Source organism: Hemicordylus capensis, chromosome 1, assembly GCF_027244095.1.
Source record: "Hemicordylus capensis ecotype Gifberg chromosome 1, rHemCap1.1.pri, whole genome shotgun sequence".
Lineage (NCBI taxonomy): Eukaryota > Metazoa > Chordata > Lepidosauria > Squamata > Cordylidae > Hemicordylus > Hemicordylus capensis.
The window spans coordinates 167,726,774-167,747,771 of NC_069657.1; the positions used below are offsets into that span (position 1 = coordinate 167,726,774).

Below are 20,998 nucleotides of genomic sequence, written 5' to 3' on the forward strand. Positions count from 1 at the left end.
GAGAACAATCTCCTTGTGTAGTGTAGCTGCCTACAGAGTTTCCTGAAATACTACATATCCCAGCAGTCTGTGGAACAGACAGGAAGTGGTAGCACAAACAGAGACTCAGAGACAGGGACTGGTAGGAAACAAAAGGATTAGTAAATATGTTAAGTTAAATGTTGTTGTTAAAGACCTTAAAATAATGTACAACTCTGGATCTATTTGTTAAAGTTTAAACAAGAGAGTACACAACACATGGGGTTGTTTTGTGAACCAACTTGGCTCCTTTTAATATATAGCCTGTATGGTTTTTTTCATGTACGTGTTGGGCTTTGAAATTCTATATACCAAAATAAGCATCAGAATGCAAAATATATCCTGTTCCTATTAGTATTTTATCCATTTTTGAAGCGGTTCATTGCATTATCTAGTGATTCATTTGTAAAATACAGAGTTGCGGATGGTGTTATTTCTGACTTCGCTAGAACGTATAAGATGAAAGCGCTAGTTTAAATTATTTTTAAAAAAATCTTAATTCATTCGCTAGTTGATTGAAAAGTATAACTATTCTTTACTGCCTTTTCTTAAAACCAAAAACACACCTTGCAAATTCATGTTTTTCAAGATTGCTTTGCCCATAGTTGTCTTAGCCAAGATCATAATTCAGATCTCCATGGCTTCATTTAAAAGTCTGAACATTTCTAGTCATAGAGATTTTCTGTTGCTAACAGCTTAGTCTGATATTTCGATTCTGTCTTCATTCAATCAGTGCATTTGCATTTTCCCATAAATTCATGGAAGATGAAAGAATAACTTTGTAAGATAGTGTGTTACAAGAACAAGGATGCTGAAGCACTGAGAAATCAAATTACATTTCAGCACAATTCTTTGAAGATCCTGAATATCATGTTGAATGCTCAGTTTCATTCAGATGTTATGCTATCAAGCACACTTTCCTTTGGGCCAGATAATATTTCAATAGAAACCTGTGCTATGCACAGATATTAGCATGCTAATCAGTGGCATACATACAAGAGCAAGTAAGTTTAGAATCTGAGAATGGTTTGAGAGCCAGGCTTCGGCTCTGCCATTTGTTAAAAAGAAAAATGGATCATGTACTGGATCATTTGTATGGAAGTACCCTATAACAATAACACAGCAAAACAAGTACCAATCTGTGGACAGATGGGAACAATCATCCCTGCTTCTCTGAATGTCCACAACACAATCACAATCTTGCTATACATTTGCTGCACAGTTGCTGTATACAGATGTCACAATACAGTTACTCTATGACTGAATGCAGCCAAATTAAAATTTTCATTTGTAGAAAGTATGAACCTATTTAAGTAAACAACTTTCTTGAAGGAGATGTGTGCATATCTATAGATTCAATGACATATGAAATGCTTTTTAAGAATGTTTGAAGCCTACTCTGGGAAGAGCACAAGCAGATTTGGAGAGGTAAGCAAGCTTTTCTGCACATAACAACACCAACCCACTTTTATTTAAACAAACTAACAAGAGGTGGGGAGATTTTGAGGGGCTGGTTTCTCTTTAAGGGAGAAGTCCCAATGCGTGTGTCTATGTTTGGGTTTTTTTGCCAGGGCTAGCATTTGCCAGGTCTTGCTTTGGGAGCTCTGTTGCATTTAGTTGTTGTTTCTCTCTGCCTGGAGACAGACAGAGGGAGGAGTCAGCTAGGGCTGTAGTGAGTCACTCCTGGTTGGAGGAACCACATTCCTGTGCGCCACATTCCTGTTTCAGTTTGAAGCCTACTCTCTATATAAGAGGCAAAGGCCAGAGAACTTAGTGAACAGAGCTTAGCAAACAGAGATGGCAAACAGAGCATGGGCGTTTTGTGTGGATTTTAGAAGGAAAGTGTGTGGGAGAGCCTGAAATGAGTCCTCTTGATCACAAGGAGCCCAGTGGGAAGAGAAGGTAAATATTACTCCCTCCATCATATTCTTGAGAAAGGAAGTTGGAACAGTTAAACAGCTGACCAATAAAGCTAAGACCTAACTTTCTAATAAATAATTTCTAAATACTCTATTCAGCCAACAAAACCAGTTATGAACATAGAAAGCCAACCCCTGTTGTTGTGTTGGGGCATTGTGTTGCACAGAGTGTCACATGCATGACTATTTGCTCCATGGGTAGAAGTGTATGTTTGATGCAAGGAGCTCCTGGCTCTCAGGGAACAAGTTTGTTCCCTCGAGACCAAGGTGGAGGATTTGGAGAAGCTATGAGACACAGAGAGGTATGTGGACGAGACCTTCAGGGATGTGATAGAGGCATCCCACCCCAGGGCTGACATCTTCTCTGCTAATGCTCCTTTAGAAGCAACCACTTCCATGGATGATGAACCCATATCCTCTCGCACAGCAGATACTCCTCTGGGAGGCAGGGGCCTCCTTGTAGTGGGCGATTCAATCATTAGAGGTAAAGAGAAATGGGTCTGTGATCTGCATGTAGACTGCATGGTGACTTGTCAGCCTTGTGCGAAGGTTCACCACTGAAGGAAGTGGTGTCTGTACTTGGACCAGTGCTTTTTAATTTATTCACAAACGATCTAGAAGTTGGGGTAAACAGTGAGGTGGCCAAATTTGCAGATGACACCAAACTATTTAAGGTAGTGAAATCCAAAATGGATTGTGAGGAGCTCTAAAAGGATCTCTCCAAACTAGGGGAGAGGGTGACAAAATGGCAAACACGGTTCACTGTTGGTAAGTGTAAAGTGATGCATATTGAGGCAAAAAATCCTCAACTTCACATATATGCTGATGGGGTCTGAGCTGTCAGTGACTGACCAGGAGAGGAATCATGGGGCTGTGGTAGACAGCTCGTTGAAAGTGTTGACTCAATGTGTGGCAATGTGGAAAAGGCCAATGCCATGCTAGGGATCATTAGGAATGGGATTGAAAATAAAACTGCTAATATTATAATGCCCTCATACAAAACTATGGTGTGGCCATATGTGGAGTACAGCGTATTGATCACCATACTGGTCACCATACCTGTACTGGTCACCATACCTAAAGAAGGACATTGTAGAACTGGAGAGGCAACCAAGATGATCAGAGACCTAGAGCACCTTCCTTATGAGGCAAGGCTACAACATCTGGGGCTTTTTGGTTTAGAAAAAAGGCAACTTTGGGGAGTTGTGAGGGAGGGAATTCAGGGAGACATGATATAGGTCTATAAAATCATGCACGGTCTGGAGAAAGTTGATAGAGAGAAATTTAGGACCAACAAAAGGAAGTACTTTTTTCAGACAATGCACAATCAACTTGTAGAATTCTCTGCCAGAAGATGTGGTGACAGCCAATAACCTGAATGGCTTTAAGAGGGGTTTCAATAACTTCATGGAGGAGAGGTCTATCAGTGGCTACTAGTCGGAGGGCTATAGGCCACCTCCAGCCTCCAAGGCAGGATACCTCTGAATACCAGTTGCAGGGGAGTAACAGCAGGAGAGAGGGTGTGCTCTCAGCTTCTGCCAGTGGCAAAAGTTTGACTGGTCCAGTTTGAATCTGGACTGATTTGAAAAAACCTGGCCCAGCTTGAGGCTCAGCTGAACTAGGTCCAGTCAGGTTCGACCATCGAACTGGGCTGAACCAGTTCGTGGGCTGGCTTGGGTATACTTGTAAAGGGGAATCCTTGACTCAGACTGCCTGAATTGGGCCGGTTCAATGTTGAGCCTGGCTCGAATCAAGCCTGCTAACACATGCCTACTAAAAACCAATTAAAAATATAAGTTAAATAATACTTTCCTGAATAAAGATGACATAAGTGTGTTCTGGAAGACCTAAAGCAATTTTTCAAACATTTTTTCATGGACTGGCCCAAAGTAATCTAATTTGGGGCAATTTGTGACCACAGTTTATAAACAATTTTGAAACTTTTAAATGTTTACTTTTCTTCACCTCACAGTGGCCACTTATATGTTCCAACTACTTTATTATTCTCTGATGATGTGATGTGTACCTCAAAGCAATTGCAAATGAATACCCATCACATTGCCAAAATAGCAGTTTGTTAGAACCTGGAGATCATACTCCTAATAACATAAGAATATATTGCCATGGTTTCATATTGATAAAGTTTTTTCTATAGTGAATTTTTGCTTTAACTTTGCATCATCCCCTCTCAGTGTTTGAGCCTATTCAAGAAGGAATTCTCCTTGAAATAGGACGGAAATGTCATGGCAACACGAAGCCAAATGCCTCCAGGATTTCCTGGAATTTCATCGTTTGTCTTTAAAAAAAGAAATACAAGTGAAACATCATGCCCTGTGTCTTGTTTGATGTAACCATTAAGAGCTCTATTTCAACTATTTTACCAAATTGTGTCCCTCCATCTAGCAAATGTGCAGAGCCTCTGTGGCTCCTAAGAACCGTGCCATTGGGAGGTTCATTGCTGCAATGTCTGCACAATTCTTAAGAGCCATGGAGATCCTGAAAGTTCACTAGATGCGAGGATGTGATTCGGAGATTGGTGTCACAGATCACACCGTGCTGCCACCATGTGTCACGGCCTGGTCTCAACCAGCCCTGTGGTTTTTAAGTTTAGCCACTGCCACCGAGTAAACATTCAAGTTTTCTCCGGCTGAATCTACTGAAACCAGCCTTCAACTTCTGTTGTATTAAAAATGTTAGTAGTGTGGTAAAGGCTTTAGGTGTGGGGTAAAGAAAACTGAAAGATATGACAGGTTTTTAGCCTACTTTCCAGTAGGCTTTTGAGATCACCCAGCATTCCATGTGTGTGTCCATTTGTGTGTCCATGTGTCCATCCCCCATCCCCCCATCAACTTTGTAATGCCCGGACAAATATGAACCAAATCAGGTACAATTGTAGGGACACATAGGGACACCTCAACGACGTAGGCAAGTGGGCTAACTTGTGAACTGCCTAAGTGATTTGAACCAAATTTGCTACAGATGTAGGGACACATAGGGATGGCTCAGTGGCATAGTTTGTAATGATGTTATCCACCCCTGTTCAATATGGCAGACATGTAAACATTTGAAGCGCAAGTGGGCTAGCTTGTGGACTGTCTAACCGATTTGAACCAAATTTGGTATAGTTGTAGTGAGTGACACAAAAGGTTTGTGATGATGCCATCCAGCCTAATTCAAGATGGCAGGCACATAAACATTTGAGGCACATATGGGATAACTTGTGAACTGCCTAACCAATTTTAACCAAATTTGCTACCGCTGTAGGGAACACATAGGGACAGCTCAACAGTATAGTTTGTGATAATGTCATAAAGTCCAAATCAAGTTGGCGGACACATAAACGTTTGACGCACAAGTGGGCTAACTTGTGGACTGTCTAACCGATTTGAACCAAATTTGGTACAGCTGTAGTGGGTGACACATAGGGACACCTCAATGATGTAGTTTGTAATGATGTCGTCCACCCTAATCCAAGATGGTGGATGTGTGAATGTTTGAGGCTCAAGAGGGCTAACTTGTGGACAGCCCAACCAATTTGAACCAAATTTGGTACAGTTGTAGTGAATGACATTCTGGGACATCTCAATGGCATGGTTTGTGATTGTGTCATCCACCCCAATTCATGCAGATGCATGAACATTTGAGGTGCAATTGGTCTAACTTGGGAACCGCCTAACCGATCTGAAGCAAATTTGTTCCAGATGTAGGGAAACATAGGGATGATTCAAGGGTGTAGTTTGTAATGATGTCATCCACTCCAATTCAAGATGGCAGATGCATTAACATTTGAGTCACAAATGGGCTAACTTGAAAACTGCCTAACTGATTTGGACCGATAGCGATAGTGAAAGGAAAGTAGGCAGCTTCGTTCTTACTAGAAACTTGTTAAATATAAACAAATAATTTCACTTTGAAAATAGTTCAATTTAAAACAATAGCTCCTTTGAAAAATGTAGTACCAAAATACCAGCCAAATAAGCACAAGGAAGAAATAAAGAGGCTATTCACACGATTGTAGAAAATGGGGCTAGCCTCCACTAGCCCGATTTTCTATAATCGTGAGAACCACTGGGCTCGACTGTGAGCCAGGTGGTTCTTGAGTGGGTAACCCACTCAAGTAGCCATCCCCTTAAACTGAGTTTGCGGAGCAAGAGCTCCACAAACCTGGTTTTTTGGATCATGAGTAGCCATGGCATGGCTACTCATGAGTAGACCCCTGGCGGGAGCTTGGGGGTCTCCCCAGTATGCCCTGCATGCTCACGCAGGGCATACTGGAGCTTCTGGGAGCTGCGCAGCCCCTGAACTCCCCAGGCCTAGCTGGCTCCATCACGGAGCCAGCAGTTGTGTGGGCAGCCGATCTGGCCACCCAGGGCTTGTGCCCTGCTCGTCTGCAGGGAGAGTGGGCTTAGCCCACTCTCCTCACTTAGCTTTCCAAACTGGGTCTCACTGATCGTGAGACCTGGCTCAAAATGTGATAAAAATGCATCCAAACTGACCTGTCTAATACTGGCCCTAACTTCAGAGTCCTTACCCAGAGTCTTCTGCAATCACCTCAGGTTCTCTAGCAAACCCAGTTTGTCTCTTGTTTAGCCTGTGGTCCTGCTCTCACTTCACCATTCAGAGGCTTCAGTCCCAGACTGCAGGTGAGTGATTAAGCTCTCCAGAGAGACTGACTCTCTCCTAGAGATTTTTTTCAGCCCTTATTCTCAGCAACTCTTTTCAGTTCTTCTTTCCCACTCCAGCTCTGCAACTCTTTCCTGCTCTGATGTCCACTTGATTTTCACTCTGACTCCTTCTGACTGACTCTTCAGTTCTCCAACTTGAACTGCACTAAAACTCCGATGAAGGCAGCCTTCTTATATTATCTTTTTCCCTCCAATTTTTTTCAGACAAACCAATCAACACAACTGAAGTTCCCTCCATTATCTTAAAACATACACAATCAAATCAAACCCTCTCTTTCCTCCAAAATCAAACCAGCACAATTCTTCTACCTCCAAAACAAAACTGTGGAACAGGAACTGTGAACCTAGGACCCATGCATGGTGTTTTAACAGGGGGAGTTAGCAAATCAATTGTAATACAAAAATCTTATATACAAAAAGAGGAGGTTCAGGCCTCATTCCTTCACAGAGGCAGAACGTGCATCCAGCCCTTCCATGGGTGGTGCCCTGTACTGAATGAGAGTGACTATGTAAGCTATACCCCATATTATTAGAACTCCTGTTCTAGAGTCAAACTACCTTTTAACAACTTCTAGTGCTTCTGTGATTATATATACAGCATATGTTGCTTCTGTTATGGACGGTCCACATCAACATATCAGAACCAGAGGTACCAACTCAGAAGTATGTGGAGCTGAGGCCTGTATCTGATTTCATTTTATATTAAGAGTTCAATTAAATGCCTGAACTTGAGGTGAATCTCATGACTGCCTGGTAAATGATTTGTAGAGGCAGGGGTAATCTAGCATTCTGCTTTCTGCTAGATTATGTTGTTACTCTTTTATACTCAATAAAGCCCATTGAATCTTTGAGGATTGGTTTGATCTCCTTTCTTCCATGCGCCCAGATCCTACATGGTCACCATATAAAAGAACTTGGTCACTTGGTTACACTATGAGCCAGATGTAATTTTGTATACTAGCTAATGAGCATATTTAGTATATAAATCAGGCCTGGATTGTAACACTTCACAGTACTGCATTTTCTTTAGTACTTGCACTGATTTTTCTTTGATAAAATGTCAATGGCTTTAGGAATTTGGTTCAATTCAGACATTAAAAAGATGTAGCACTGTTGCTTCTCCTTTTGGAGATTCACCAAGTCCCATTGGTATTGCTCTTCCAACACTACCTAAAGATGCCCCCACCCCCACCCCGGTTCCAGAAGCCCCTTGGCATGGCTTCTATTTGATTTTCTTTTGCTCCTTCTTGATTGGATTTTTTTGGTTTGTCTTGCCTCTTTACTTTTAAATTTGTTTTGTGTAATGGATTTTGCCTAAATTTATGTTGTTAGTTTTCTTGAGTGCTCTTTAGGAAGTATAAAGGGAGGATACAAATCCCATAATAAATACATAGTGCAGTGGTACTATGATGAATGGCTGAATATTTATATGTATGAACCAATCCCTCTGAAACTCCTTGGTGAGCTACATCTTTAGGATAAAGTGCACAAAAAATGTGTGAATGCACACACTCCTTTATTTTTAATCTGATTCTGTTATGATATTAATACATTTTCTGTTTTACATTACTTCATATTTCCCAATACTCTTCCATACCATATTGACATGACTTTTTTCCATGGTTGCAAAAATATGGGCCAGAAACTGAAGTTATTGATGGGTACAACTGGATTATCTTTGACTTGTCTGTGAGCAAAACTGCCGCATTCCCATTGTTCCTTCTATGTGTTTGTTTCTCTCTACTTCATGAAAACATCTAATATAACATATGGGAAAGGGCCATTTTGGTTGAGGCATCTAGGCTACAGAACTCTCCCTGGGGGCTCACCATGGTTGAGGATTTTTGTCAGCCTAGAAAGATGTGTTATTTTTGCAGGCATTTGACATTAGCTAAATTGTTTGCTAGACTATTTTGTTTCTCTGTGATCAGTGGTGGCTGGTGCGTTTGGATACCACGGGGGGGGGAGGCAGGAGGCACATTTAACTGTAAATTAGTAGGGGCTTACCTCTCTTCCCACCACACCTGAAAGCTGAGAAGCAGCATGCAACCCAGCAGCCACTGTGGCAGAGGATCGGCTCCACCATTCAGCTGGCAGAGGCCATTATCATGGCCAGCGAATGGCCTCCACACATGTGCAGAGGCCAGTTGAGTGGCAGAGCCCATCCTCCACCGCAGTGAGTGCTGGGCAGCATGCCACTGCTCTGAACAGCTTTCAGGTGTGGCGGGAGGAGATGCAAGCACCTACTAATTTATAGTTGAAGGTGCCTCTTGCTGCCCCTTCAGCGGCACCCACACCTGTCATCACTGTCATTGCTCATAACCAATGATGTGAAATACAGACTGCATTCTCATGATGTGAATGATCCCGGTTAAATAATTAATCATGACTGTTGAGCCATGCATGCTCCCAAGGACCATGTTATGACAAACCGGAATTTCTGGGCAATGCCTGTTTAATCACTACAGTCTGATTTACCAGGGATCTGATCCTAGTTATCTATTCCAGCTAAATGCTGGTCAACCACAGTGATTTAACTAGAATTGCCTGGAAATTCCGGGTTCTCAAGACACAATCTGCAGGAGTGCAATCAGCTCCCTGATTGTGGTTAACTCTTTAACCACAACTGCTCTCATCCTGAGAACATGGCCACCCAGAAGCTCCTCGTGAGAATGTGGCCACACAGAACAATTGCTGACACCCAGATGAATTGATTGATTGATTGATTTACATTTATATCCTGCTCTTCCTCCAAGGAGCCCAGAGCAGTGTACTACATACTTGAGTTTCTCCTCACAACAACCCTGTGAAGTAGGTTAGGCTGAGAGAGAAGTGACTGGCCCGGAGTCACCCAGCAAGTCTCGTGGCTGAATGGGGATTTGAACTCGGGTCTCCCCGGTCCTAGTCCAGCACTCTAACCACTACATAGCTGAAGAGATGCTCAAAGTGGCTCAGTCTCTTGTGCTCTTGGTCTGCTTGCGCAAACATTATGCTTGCCCAACCAGGACAGTGGATAGCTTTGCATCATTCCCTGTGATGACAGGGACAGAAGAAGAGGTTGGACAGCAAGAGGCATGTCAGAGGTTGAGCAAGCACCTCTTGCTGTGTCTGGAAGGCAAGCTCCTGACTTAGTGGAACTAGCTAGTGCATCATCATCGTACTAGTGCAGGTACTAGTGCAGGTAATGACGTACTAGTCATTACAATGTATGTTGTGTGTTACTATAGTTTACAAGGAAGAAGGAAGGAAGATATGGAGTGGTGGCAGCTCCACGGTCCTTGTAATACTTCAGGCCTGGCTAAGAAAACCAGGCTGTATGAAGGGGTAACAATTCAAAAGCAAAAAGCAAAAAACCCAGCCCCTTACTGGTTACTGTGGCTATCCAAACATGAAAAAGTAGAAATAAATGTATTAAGACTCCATCTGACAAATAATTTGGGCACAAGCTGAGATATAAACACTTTTTGTTGCTTTCAAGCCTTTTCTCTGTTGCCCATATCTTGCAACCCATTGACTCTCAGAAGGTTGTGGAATGGATCCACCTAGTATATTAAAATTTAGAACTGCAATTTCTTTAAGGCATCTGAATTTATAATCATATATTATTAAGTGTTGGTTATTTATTTTTACACTGGTCAGTCAAGGCACAGAATAACAGACCTAACAGTGCTAACACTTTACGCAGGTTTCATACAAAGTGCCATATATTTTTCTGCAGCTTTGCTTGTTTGGAAGACCTTTGCTGAGTGCTGCAATTATTTTCTTAATTATTAAGTCCCACATTATGAACCACTTGGACAAAAGAACCTCCTAAGAAGGGGTTTATAAGTACATTCTAAAAAGACTAAAGCTGCAATGGCCATGCTGATTATACCAGAGTAGTAATACTACTGATTTCTGAAACTGTGGCAGTGTAAGGGGCTTGTGGATTTTGATCCAAATTTGGAGATGCCTTCTGACTCCCAATTCTGGGTGTCCCCCCCCCCCTTGTACCTTAGCCCTTTAAGGAACGATAGCTATGGAAAGTTAGAAACACCCAACATTCGAAAATGTAAAGGAACCCTGCAGGTGAAATTAGGAACTGGCATTTCATAATGTGAACAGATTTTGTATTGGGCCTTTTAAACTGAGGTGAAGGAGTGTTCTTTTGTTGTAGAAAAAAATCACACTCTAGGCTTTAATTGTATGCAATTATCCACCATGCCACACCAATTTGTGTTTTCAGCTGCTTGCAGTATTAATTGAATGCCAGGATGCACCAGAGGAGGTAGTATATGGAATTAACACTTGCTTCTTTGGGGCAGAAAATAAAGAGCCCCTTTCCCATTTCCTTTCTTTTCAAAGTTAAATACTTCTCTGGGATTCTTCCTGCAATAATTCTGCTAGTCCATAAGATCTGAGTGGCACACAATTATGAATGTGTCTAACTTTTATTGTCTGAAAGTTATTCGGCAAAAGAGATTCTGTCTGCAGGAAGAAAATAGGTCTGCTTCTCAGTGATACTTGTCTACATTCCAAAGAGAGTCTAGGCAGTCTGAATCATTCAGAATCTGCTTCTGCCAGATTCTGACCTAATTTTTAGGTCCCACTATAACAGGTTTGTTTACTGGAGTAGAACTCAAAATGTCGGAATCTGTTATTGTTTCAGAGGCACATTCTGGAATTTTGAAAGCTGGTTGAGAGAATTCTTCCTTCCTTTTCAGTCCTTTACCATAAATTGCACCAAAATAAGTTTTTTAAAATGATGCTTCCCTCCAAAAGGTGCCCCATTAAAAAAAAAATATTTCTTTGCACAATAGTGCAATTGCACATCTTTTAAATATATATATATATGAAAAATTCTACTTTTAAAAACACTGATGGAAAAAATGATCAAGAATACCTTACAGACTGCAAGGATAAGAGAACAATCTATAACTCAACATTTGATTGATTAAACATCTAATCACTTTGTTTAATATAGATGTATTTATGTGAAGTGCTTTATGCAATATTTTAGAAATCGCAGTGGCCCTGGAGGCTAGTCTGGAGATGTACACATACAGCTTGTGCAGCCATGGGTGGGGTAGGGGTCGGTTACGTTAAAAAGCCTTACCTGCTGTTCTGCCGCTCAACCACTTTTCAGGGCATGGTGCTCGCTGTTCAAAAGACTGAGTGTGGCTGCAGCGCTGCTCCCAGCAGCCCTCACGCGATGGCCATGTGCTTGCCGAGGCCAGGCACAGGCTCCTGGGAGCAATGCTGCAGCCACACACGGCCTTTTGAACAGTGCATGCTACGCCTGGAAAAACAGTGAGGTGATGAAGCAACAGGTAAGGTCCTGCTTACCAGCTCTTTAAAAAGGAAGCAATCCCTGCCTCACCAAACCAGTTCGGCGCTTCCCTAAGGAGGCACTGAACCGGTTTGGGCTCATCCCTAGGCTAGTCAATAATATCTGTTATCCCAGCCATACTGATATGCTTTATCTGTAGCACCTTTTGTCTGATTATGAGGATTTTATTTCTCTAAATGTGGATAAATTTTGCTTTATAGCATGCAAAATATGCAAAGAGATGTTTTCCTTGATGTAGGCTCTTATTGTCTGCCGCAAACTGTATGATGATTGTTTATCTGGTTGATTGACCATAATAAATGTTGTTTGTACAAAATCCATTTAGTTCAATGCCCCACCCTTGATCAAAGTCCCACTTAAGATTCCAGCATCTGGAAATCCAAAATCTGAAAATCCTGCTAGCATTAAGCCAGAGCAGAACCAAAGAGGATCTCAGAACAATTACAGAACTGAAGGAATCTGTTCACACTAATAATCATAGGACTCACTATACAGCCTCTCTTCCACCCGGATGGTGGTTTGCATTTGAGGTAAGGATTTGTTTGAAGAGCTAAGACCAATTAAAAAGGAGACGCAGCTGTCTCTAATTGTATCTCTCCTCCCATCTTTGATTAGGGTCCATGCCTCTCTGATTAGTCAATATATTTGTACACCTTCACCAAATACTCTCCATTTTTCTGTGTTGCAGGACACAAGTTAACTAGTCCTTTTGATTTCAATGGGACTTTCTCAAGTAAATTTGGTCATGAGGTCAGCCAGTGTTGGTACAGCCCAGGAGTTCTGTCGTGTTGGGGACAGTGGGGGAGAACTCATACTAGAATAGTTCTCTTTACATTTAGAATAGTTCTACATTCTGCTTTAGAATAAGCTGCTGGATATGGTATGATATTGCAACTAAATTATTATCTCTTTGCAAGTTGTTTGGGGCCATCTGTTCAAATAGGACTGGTGTGTTTGAAGGAGAGTTTAAAAAGCATATCTTTAAGGTTTGTTGCTCTTTTTCTACTGAAAATTCAATAATTTTTAATGTTATTATGACTGATTTTTTTTAGGGATTTTTAATGACATGGTAAACTTCCTTGAGCTTACAGAAAGGCAATACGGAAATATTTTAAATAAATAAACAGCAAACAGTTACCTTCCATTGTGGAGTTATTTGTCCTAAGATACTTCCATGAATACAAACTCAAGCATCTTGTCTGATGCTACTCATTAAAATTTTAGGTTGGAGAACAAGCAAACAAGATCCCTGAGAGAGTGTTCAAGGCAATCCAAAAACCTGTTTTAAAAAATTAGGGTTTTTTCAGGTATTTTGTTTGGCTCAGTCCTCTGTGGCATTGTGGCAAGAATCCAAACAAATAATTAACATGTACAGAATAAAACCACAAACATATGGCTATAGCAACAAATAGGAAGGATTCAGACTAGTGTTACACTTGCATAAGGAGAGAAAATATATGCTATCCTGCAGTGTTGCACATGTGATAGTGGAAACCCTTTCCAGGACATATTTAAGCTTGTGGAAATGTTGTGTGGTATGTTGTACAACAATTAGTTAATATCCCATGCTACAGCAGAAGTTGTGGAATATGTTATGCACATGGGTGTCTGGAGTGGGGGCAAGAGGGGACACTTACCTGCCTGGATAAACCAGTCCCATTGAATTTAATGGGGCTTACTCTCACGTAGCTGGGTATAGGATTACAGCTCTTCCCCACACCATGGAAACATCCTACAGATCCCCATGGTTGAGTTTGCTGGTCAATGACCGAATAAACATATAAATCTAAAAATCCCCATGGTTGAACAACATCTTCAAGTTTAGTTCTTTCATTAGCAGAACAGAGAGTTACTGTAGATATTGCACAAAGTAAAATATCTTTATGTTAGTGCAACTAGCCCATATCCTGCTAATAGCTCATAGCATCTTGACAAGTCTGTTATGACAGTGCCTGCTTCATTACTACTACTACTACAACATGTATACACGCTTTTCAACAAAAGTTTCCAAAGCGGTTTACATAGAGAAATAATCAATCAATTAATCAATAGAATGGATCCCTTCCCCAAAGGGCTCACAATCTTAAAAGAGACACAAGATAGACACCAGCAACCGTCACTGCAGGTACTCTCCCCCTACTAAATAAAGAGAATCGCCATGTTTAAAAGGTGCCTCTTTGCTCAGGTAGCAAGGGTAGATGTGTCCTGGAACATATTGCTATGACTTTTGTATCTAATACAACAATTTATGCTGTTGAAGTGACCAGCAGCCGTTCAGCTGAAAAAGCAGCTTGCCTCTTTGGCAGAAACAGCAAGTGATGCATTGTCTGCTCATGGGCTCCCTCCCATATAAGAGCATCATTTCTTTTGATTGCAGTCATTAGCTTCACTTTTCAGTTGTACTAAAGATTGATTACCCTGCCTTGTTGCATAGTGTAAATGAACTTTACGTTGACTATAGTGCTCATTTAAAAACATCTGAAAGACAAAATGATGCATTTCCAATATACACTAATCTTTTCTACTGTGTAATACTGCAACTATTAAAACAATAACAGGGCTAATAAAACAGCTGTAGAAACCCTTGTTCAGTGCCCCACTTAAGAACTAGTTGTTAGATTATGGTACGTCTGCCTCTGTAATTTACATTGGGAATAACAAATATGAAGTCAAGGCAATCGGATGCCAGATATTTAGAGCTGGCATGCATTCTAGCAGCTGCTATACTGCACATTTGCACAGTCCTATATATTATTACTAGAGTCATCCTCTAGATAAATTGGTTGCATAGCATTCCAAGAAATGAAGTGTTATCCTTAGCACTGAACTTATTGTAGGAATATTAGTCAAGAATTGCCATATTTGTATTCACGATAGAATCCTATGAACTGAACAAACCATTTGAGAGTATTCTTCATACTTCATTATTCTTTTTAATGTTTTCCATGTTAATGGCTAACACCCAGACTTGATGAAAGTCCCATTGAAATTAAGTAGTCCTTCAGAGACTACTTCTTTAGTGGTGCTACTGAATAACTTATTCTGGATGTCAGTCAATTTTTTTTTACTTTTGTACAACTCTTTCTGTTAAAAATGAGGAGAAAAACCAAAGTAGCACCAAGATATACGGAATCACCTAAAAAAAGAAATTGTATCAGCTTAACACCTGACAAGTTGTTGTTGTTGTATTTGTCATATGGCCAGTTGTAAAACTGCACTTCTGTGCTAGGCTATGTGCAGATTTTAAATGTGTTTTAAAATGCATTGATTTTGCATACTTTTTCCTTGAGGAACTGACCAGCCAGATAGACCACTACCTCTGATGCTATATGTCTGCTGCCTGCTACAGCAAGGAGTGATACACCAGCTGGAAGCAGGCAGCAGCCATCCTAGTAGCTGGTCTTTCCTTGCATGTGCTTTGTCTCTCTGTTACAACAGCTAACAGCTGTGCTTTGTCTGCTCCTGAAAGAGAGGATAAAAAGCACACAAGGTTGCTGAAGGACAGAGAGACAGACCATCCAACTGCCTAGTGCAGGCTGGAGAACAGTGCTGGATGCTCCTGGGAAGAAGAATGGTGGTGATCAGCACTGCCAAATCAGCAGTGACTCAGGCAGCTGGAGGTACAGCCAGTGACTTCGGAGTGGGGCAGCAACATCCACCTAGTGGTGGCAGAGGGCGGGGTTAGGGTTCACTTTGAGTGGCACCCCACCTTGAACTGCCCCGATCAGGATAACAGAAGTCCCACATTATTTCTAATTCTTGCTTCATTGCAACATCTGCAGTTTCTTTCAGGAGAATGGTGTTTCCCTTACATTTGCCATTTTCAGTGGATGGGGAGGACACAGGGGGAAGGCAAGATCGAGCTTACCCTACACACTCCAGGCAATCCCATTTGATGTGTGGGGTGTGCTGCTTGCATGTCCACATGATCTGTGCTGCTCCTGGCAGCACGGATCTCTGGAGGATGGGGAAATGAGTACGAGCAGTGTGGTGCGAGCAGCATGGTGCATTTAGGGATTGTTGTGAGCCATGCCTGGTTTGTACACTAGATATGCTCTGGAGCTAACTTAGGAAATTAGGCTTGTTTTACTGGTGTCACAAAGTGACCAGTTCTTTATACAGTGACCATGTACGTTCTGGGCCCAAAGGTAGAAAGAAGACCAAATACACTCACATAATTCAATGGGCTTTTTTGAGTATAACAAGATGATCAGCTCTTACTGAGCAGAAAACAAAACAATCAATCATAGCTACAAGTATCAGAGCAGTGTTCCTAACTAACCTATATGTTGTGTTCGTGTGTTCTCAGTACTAAATCTTTCTAAAACCTAACACAAATCAGAGACAGATGGAAAGAGGAGGGGTAAGGTAGGGAAGGCATTCAGGAACGGGATGGCTGGGAATCAGGAGTTAGTAGGGGAAGGAGGAAGGGGAAGAGGAACAGGGACCAGGGGAGTGGAGACCGAGGCTGTAGGAGCAGCATATTTACCAGGTCCTGGTATGGAAGTGTGCATAGCTTGGGTTCAATGCTTGAGAGTGGAGTTCAGGCAGGCCTCATGCATCCATGTAGGATATTGCTGGAAGTAGGTAGAAATCATTCTGATCTCTAGCCCTGTGGTAGGATCACCAGTGATTTCTTGCCTATGTCAAGAAGAACCTTTATTTCTGCCTTGCGGTTTAGCAACAGGTTCAAGAAATGAGCAGCTTTACTTGTTAGGCAAAAGTTTACTGACTCTCTGTCTGGAGAGCTGATTTTTTTTTTATAGTTGTTTGATCATTTGATCTCAACATAGAGTCTATTAAAAATTTCAGAATCCTTCCTGAATCTCAAAAGGTGTCAATTGCCGTTATCCTCTGGATCCTGTCTCCTGACAATTATTGATCAGATCAGTCTGAATTCCATCTCCTGTTGTCATTAACTGTTATTGGGAAGAATCTTGTTCTATTGACATTCCCAAAACAAATCTTCATCTCTGAGGACCATCTCCTGTCCACAGACTTTCTGGCATATTGCCTCAAAGAATGTTAAAAGTCAAATAAGCTATGTATGTGAGGCAGCAATTAGATCAATTCTTGTGTAAATCTACCCAGTGTGTAATTCTAAAAACATTCCAAAGTAACAGCAAGAGGATATATGCGTGAGACTAGTCAATGCATCCGAATAAAATATTGCAGTTTACATCAACATTGCAAATCTTTACAGAGGGAAGACGGGATAATCTCCTATCTTCCCAAGGCAATTCACCAGATAACAAAGCACCAACATTACTTGAGAGCAAAGTCCAGACAATTTGGCTTGTCTCTTAGGAGTTGGTCATTTCACTCAGAGTTCAGGCATCAATTGATTTCTTAATAAAGTAGAATCGGACACAGGCCTAGATTTCACATAATTTTGGATTGGTAACTCTGAGTCCAATGTGGTAGCCAGGGTGGCCACAACAGGATTATCCTATGAGTCAAGTGCTCTAGTAGCTGCTCGGGCTGCATGCCTGAACCTGGGTAGAGCATGTGCTCATGTCCTTTAACCCAGGTTAAAGCCTGGAGTAAATTCTCGGGCATATGGGAGAGGCAGCACCGGGATCAGCCTCGATCCCAGCACTTCACACAGGAAGCCAAACCCAGGCAGAGTTGCCCAAGCCTGTGTGTGGCTGCTTGTTTGAACAGCCTTGTTACCTTGAAAGCTCCCTGGAATGGCAGTTTATTGTAGACGACAACTACAGTGATTTAAAAAAAAAATGATTTTTTAAAATTTTATTTTGTTCTTAATACATACCCAGATGCTCTCAGCTGGGGTACTATGGTTATTGTCTTGGATGTGAATTTATTTATTTGATTTGTATACCGCCCTTCTAAAATGGCTCAGGGTGGTTTACAATTAAAAACAGAAACCATTAAAACCAATAACAATTAAAACAGAAATATAAATATTAACACCAATTTAAAAACATCTTAAAAAACAATTAAACTATCATAACAATTACTACACTGAAAACCAGGTTAGCATTAAAACAATTAAAACTAATTAAAAACCCTGAAAGGTCAGGCCAAACAGATGGCTTTTAAGGGCTCTCTTGAAGGTCAGTAAAGAATTAAGATTATGAATTTCTGCTGGGAGTGCGTTCCACAGCCCAGGAGGAGCCACAGAGATGGCCCGCCTCTGAGTTGCCACTAAATTAACTAGTGTTAACTGGAGACAGACCTCCTCAGATGATCTTAACATGAGGTGGGGATCATGTAAAAGAAGGCGCTCTCTAAGGTAACTCGGACCCAAGCCATTTAGGGATTTAAAGGTAATAACCAGCACTTTGTATTTTGCCTGGAAACATATTGGCAGCCAGTGTAATTGTTTCAAGACAGACATAATATGGTCTCTCTGGGTTGCCCCAGAGACCAATCTGGCTGCTGCATTCTGAACTAACTGAAATTTCCGGACTACATACAAAGGCAGCCCCACATAGAGCGCATTTCAATAGTCAAGCTGGGAGGTTACCAGCGGATGCACCACTGTTGTGAGGTCATCTTCTCCAAGGAATGGGCACAGTTGTTGTATCAGCTGAAGCTGATAGAAAGCACTCCTGGCTATGGCCTCCACCTGAGATACCAGGATGAGGCCTGGGTCCAGGAGTACTCCCAAGCTGCACACCTGCTCCTTCTGGGGGAGTGTAACCCCATCCAGCCCAGGAAGATCTAACTCACCCCTCAGTTTCTGAACCCCCACAATGAGCACCTCAATCTTGCTTTGATTCAGCTTTAATTTGTTATCCCTCATCCAGCCCATTACTGCCTGTAGGCAGGCATTTAGAGAATGAGTGCCATTTCCTGAAGATGAAAAGGATAAATAGATTTGAGTGTCATCAGCATACTGATAACACCCAGCACCAAACCTCCTGATGACCTCGCCCAGCGGTTTCATGTAGATGTTAAAAAGCGCTGGTGACAGAATGGAGCCCTCCATATAACAGCTCCTGTTTGGAGGAGCAACTGTCACCAAGCTCCACCATCTGGAATCTACCCTAGAGATAGGAACGGAATCACTGCAAAGCAGTGCCCCCTATCCCCAACTCCCCCAGGCAATCCAGAAGGGTACCATGGTCAATGGTATTGAACGCCACTGAGAGATCCAGAAGAACCAGCAGAGTCACACTCCCTCTGTCGGTTCCCCAGTAAAGGTCATCTATCAGGCCGACCAAGGCTGTCTCAACCCCATAGCCAGCTCTAAAGCCAGTTTGAAATGGGTCTAGATAATCAGTTTCCTCCAAGACTGCCTGGAGCTGGCCGGCCACCACCCTTTCAATCACCTTGCCAAACCAAGGGAGATTGGCCTATAATTATCCATTGCTAAGGGGTCCAGGGAAGGCTTCTTTAAGAGCGGTCTAACCATTGCCTCCTTCAGACAGGGGGGCACCCTACACTCCCTCAGCGATGCATTTATGATATTAACTAGGCCACCTCCAACAATCTCCCTGCTGGATAGAAGCAGCCAAGTCGGGCAAGGATCCAGAGAACAGGTGGTAGGCCGCACCGCCCCAAGCAGCTTGTCTACATCCTCAGGAGTCACAGATTGAAACTGATCCATTCTAATACTGCAAGAGGGATCGCTGGACACCTCTTCCATAGATCTTGCAGAAACAGTAGAGTCCAAGTCGGCCCTAATACAGGAGATCTTATTCACAAAGAACCCATTAAAGGCATCACAACAGAGCAACCCCGGGGACTGATTGGAAGTAGAATGAGCAGAAACCAAACTCCTCACAACCCGGGATAGCTCCACCGATTGTGAACCAGCAGCTGCAATGCATGCAGACCAAAATCTCTTTTTCGCTGTGCGTACCGCCACTGCATAAGCCTTCGAATGGGTCACATGCTGTATCCTGTCAGATTCGAACCGAGTTCTCCTCCACTTGTGTTCTGGTCGCCTACCCAACTGCTTCAGCCCCCGCAGCTCCTCAGTATACCAAGGGGCCATTTTTGCTGCAGGTCGGAAGGGATGCTTAGGAGCAATCATGTCTACTGCCCTGTTGAGTTCTGTGTTCCAGGTTCCCACCAGGGCATCAACAGAATCACTGGCTGCACCAACATCAAAATCCTCCAAGGCCTTTTGAAATCCCACTGGATGCAGCAGCCCTTTGGGGCGGACCATCCTAATAGGTCCACCACCCCTGCAGGGGTGGATTGCAGCTGTGAGACCAACCTTAACTAGGTAGTGGTCCATCCATGACAATGGGGAAACCACTAGATCCCCCCACCCACAGAACACCCTCCTGATCTGAACAAAAGACCAAATCGAGTGCATGGCCGGCAACATGAGTTGGTTCAGAAACTAATTGGGATAGGCCCATAGTTGTCATGGCTGCTATGAACTCCTGAGCCGCACCAAACAAGCCAGCCCCAAAGTGGATATTGAAGTCCCCCAGCACCAAAAGTCTAGGAGACTCCAACACCAACTCCGTGACCAGCACCATCAGCTCAGTTAGGGAGTCAGTTGGGCAGCGGGGTGGACGGTACACCAACAGAATCCCCAATCTATCCCTAGTTCCCAGCCTCAAAAATATGCACTCAGTAGAAGTCAACTGCCTCACAGGGGCCCTGGTAAGGGAAGTGGTATTCTTATAGACCACAGCCACTCCACACACACACCCCCACCGCCCACCTCCCCAGCCTGCTCCATGATAGAGTAACCTGGTGGGAGAAGCTGAGCCCACACTGGACCACTCGCCTCCCCCAACCAGGTCTCCGTTATACATGCCAGGTCAGCTCCCTCATCCACAATAAAATCGTGGACAATTTCGGTCTTATTCTGAACTGACCTGGCATTGCAAAGGAGTAAGGCCAGATTCTGTGGGTCGTTGGAGCTGCTCCCCAAGGCTGAAGAGTTGACAGAGCAGTTGGAAGTGGAAACAGTTACTAAATTATTGATTTCCCTTCCCCTGTAACGGCCAGCTGCTCTGCCAGCACCAATTCTTCTATTCCCCACCACTACAGTAATAGCTGCCCCCAAACTGCCAGGCACACCCTCAGCACCATCCCACTCAAGAGAGCCCAAACAC

At 42.7% G+C, this 20,998-nt stretch overlaps 1 protein-coding gene across 1 annotated transcript in view; it reads left to right on the forward strand.

The window, feature by feature from the left end:
- Positions 1 to 1,857: 1,857 nt before the first annotated feature.
- Positions 1,858 to 20,998, forward strand: part of GPR39 (G protein-coupled receptor 39) — a 322,728-nt gene continuing 303,587 nt past the window's right edge. Inside the window, exon 1 of the mRNA XM_053253340.1 lies at positions 1,858 to 1,920. The gene's annotated coding sequence lies outside the window, so the exon portion shown is untranslated. The remainder of the gene's footprint in view (positions 1,921 to 20,998) is intronic.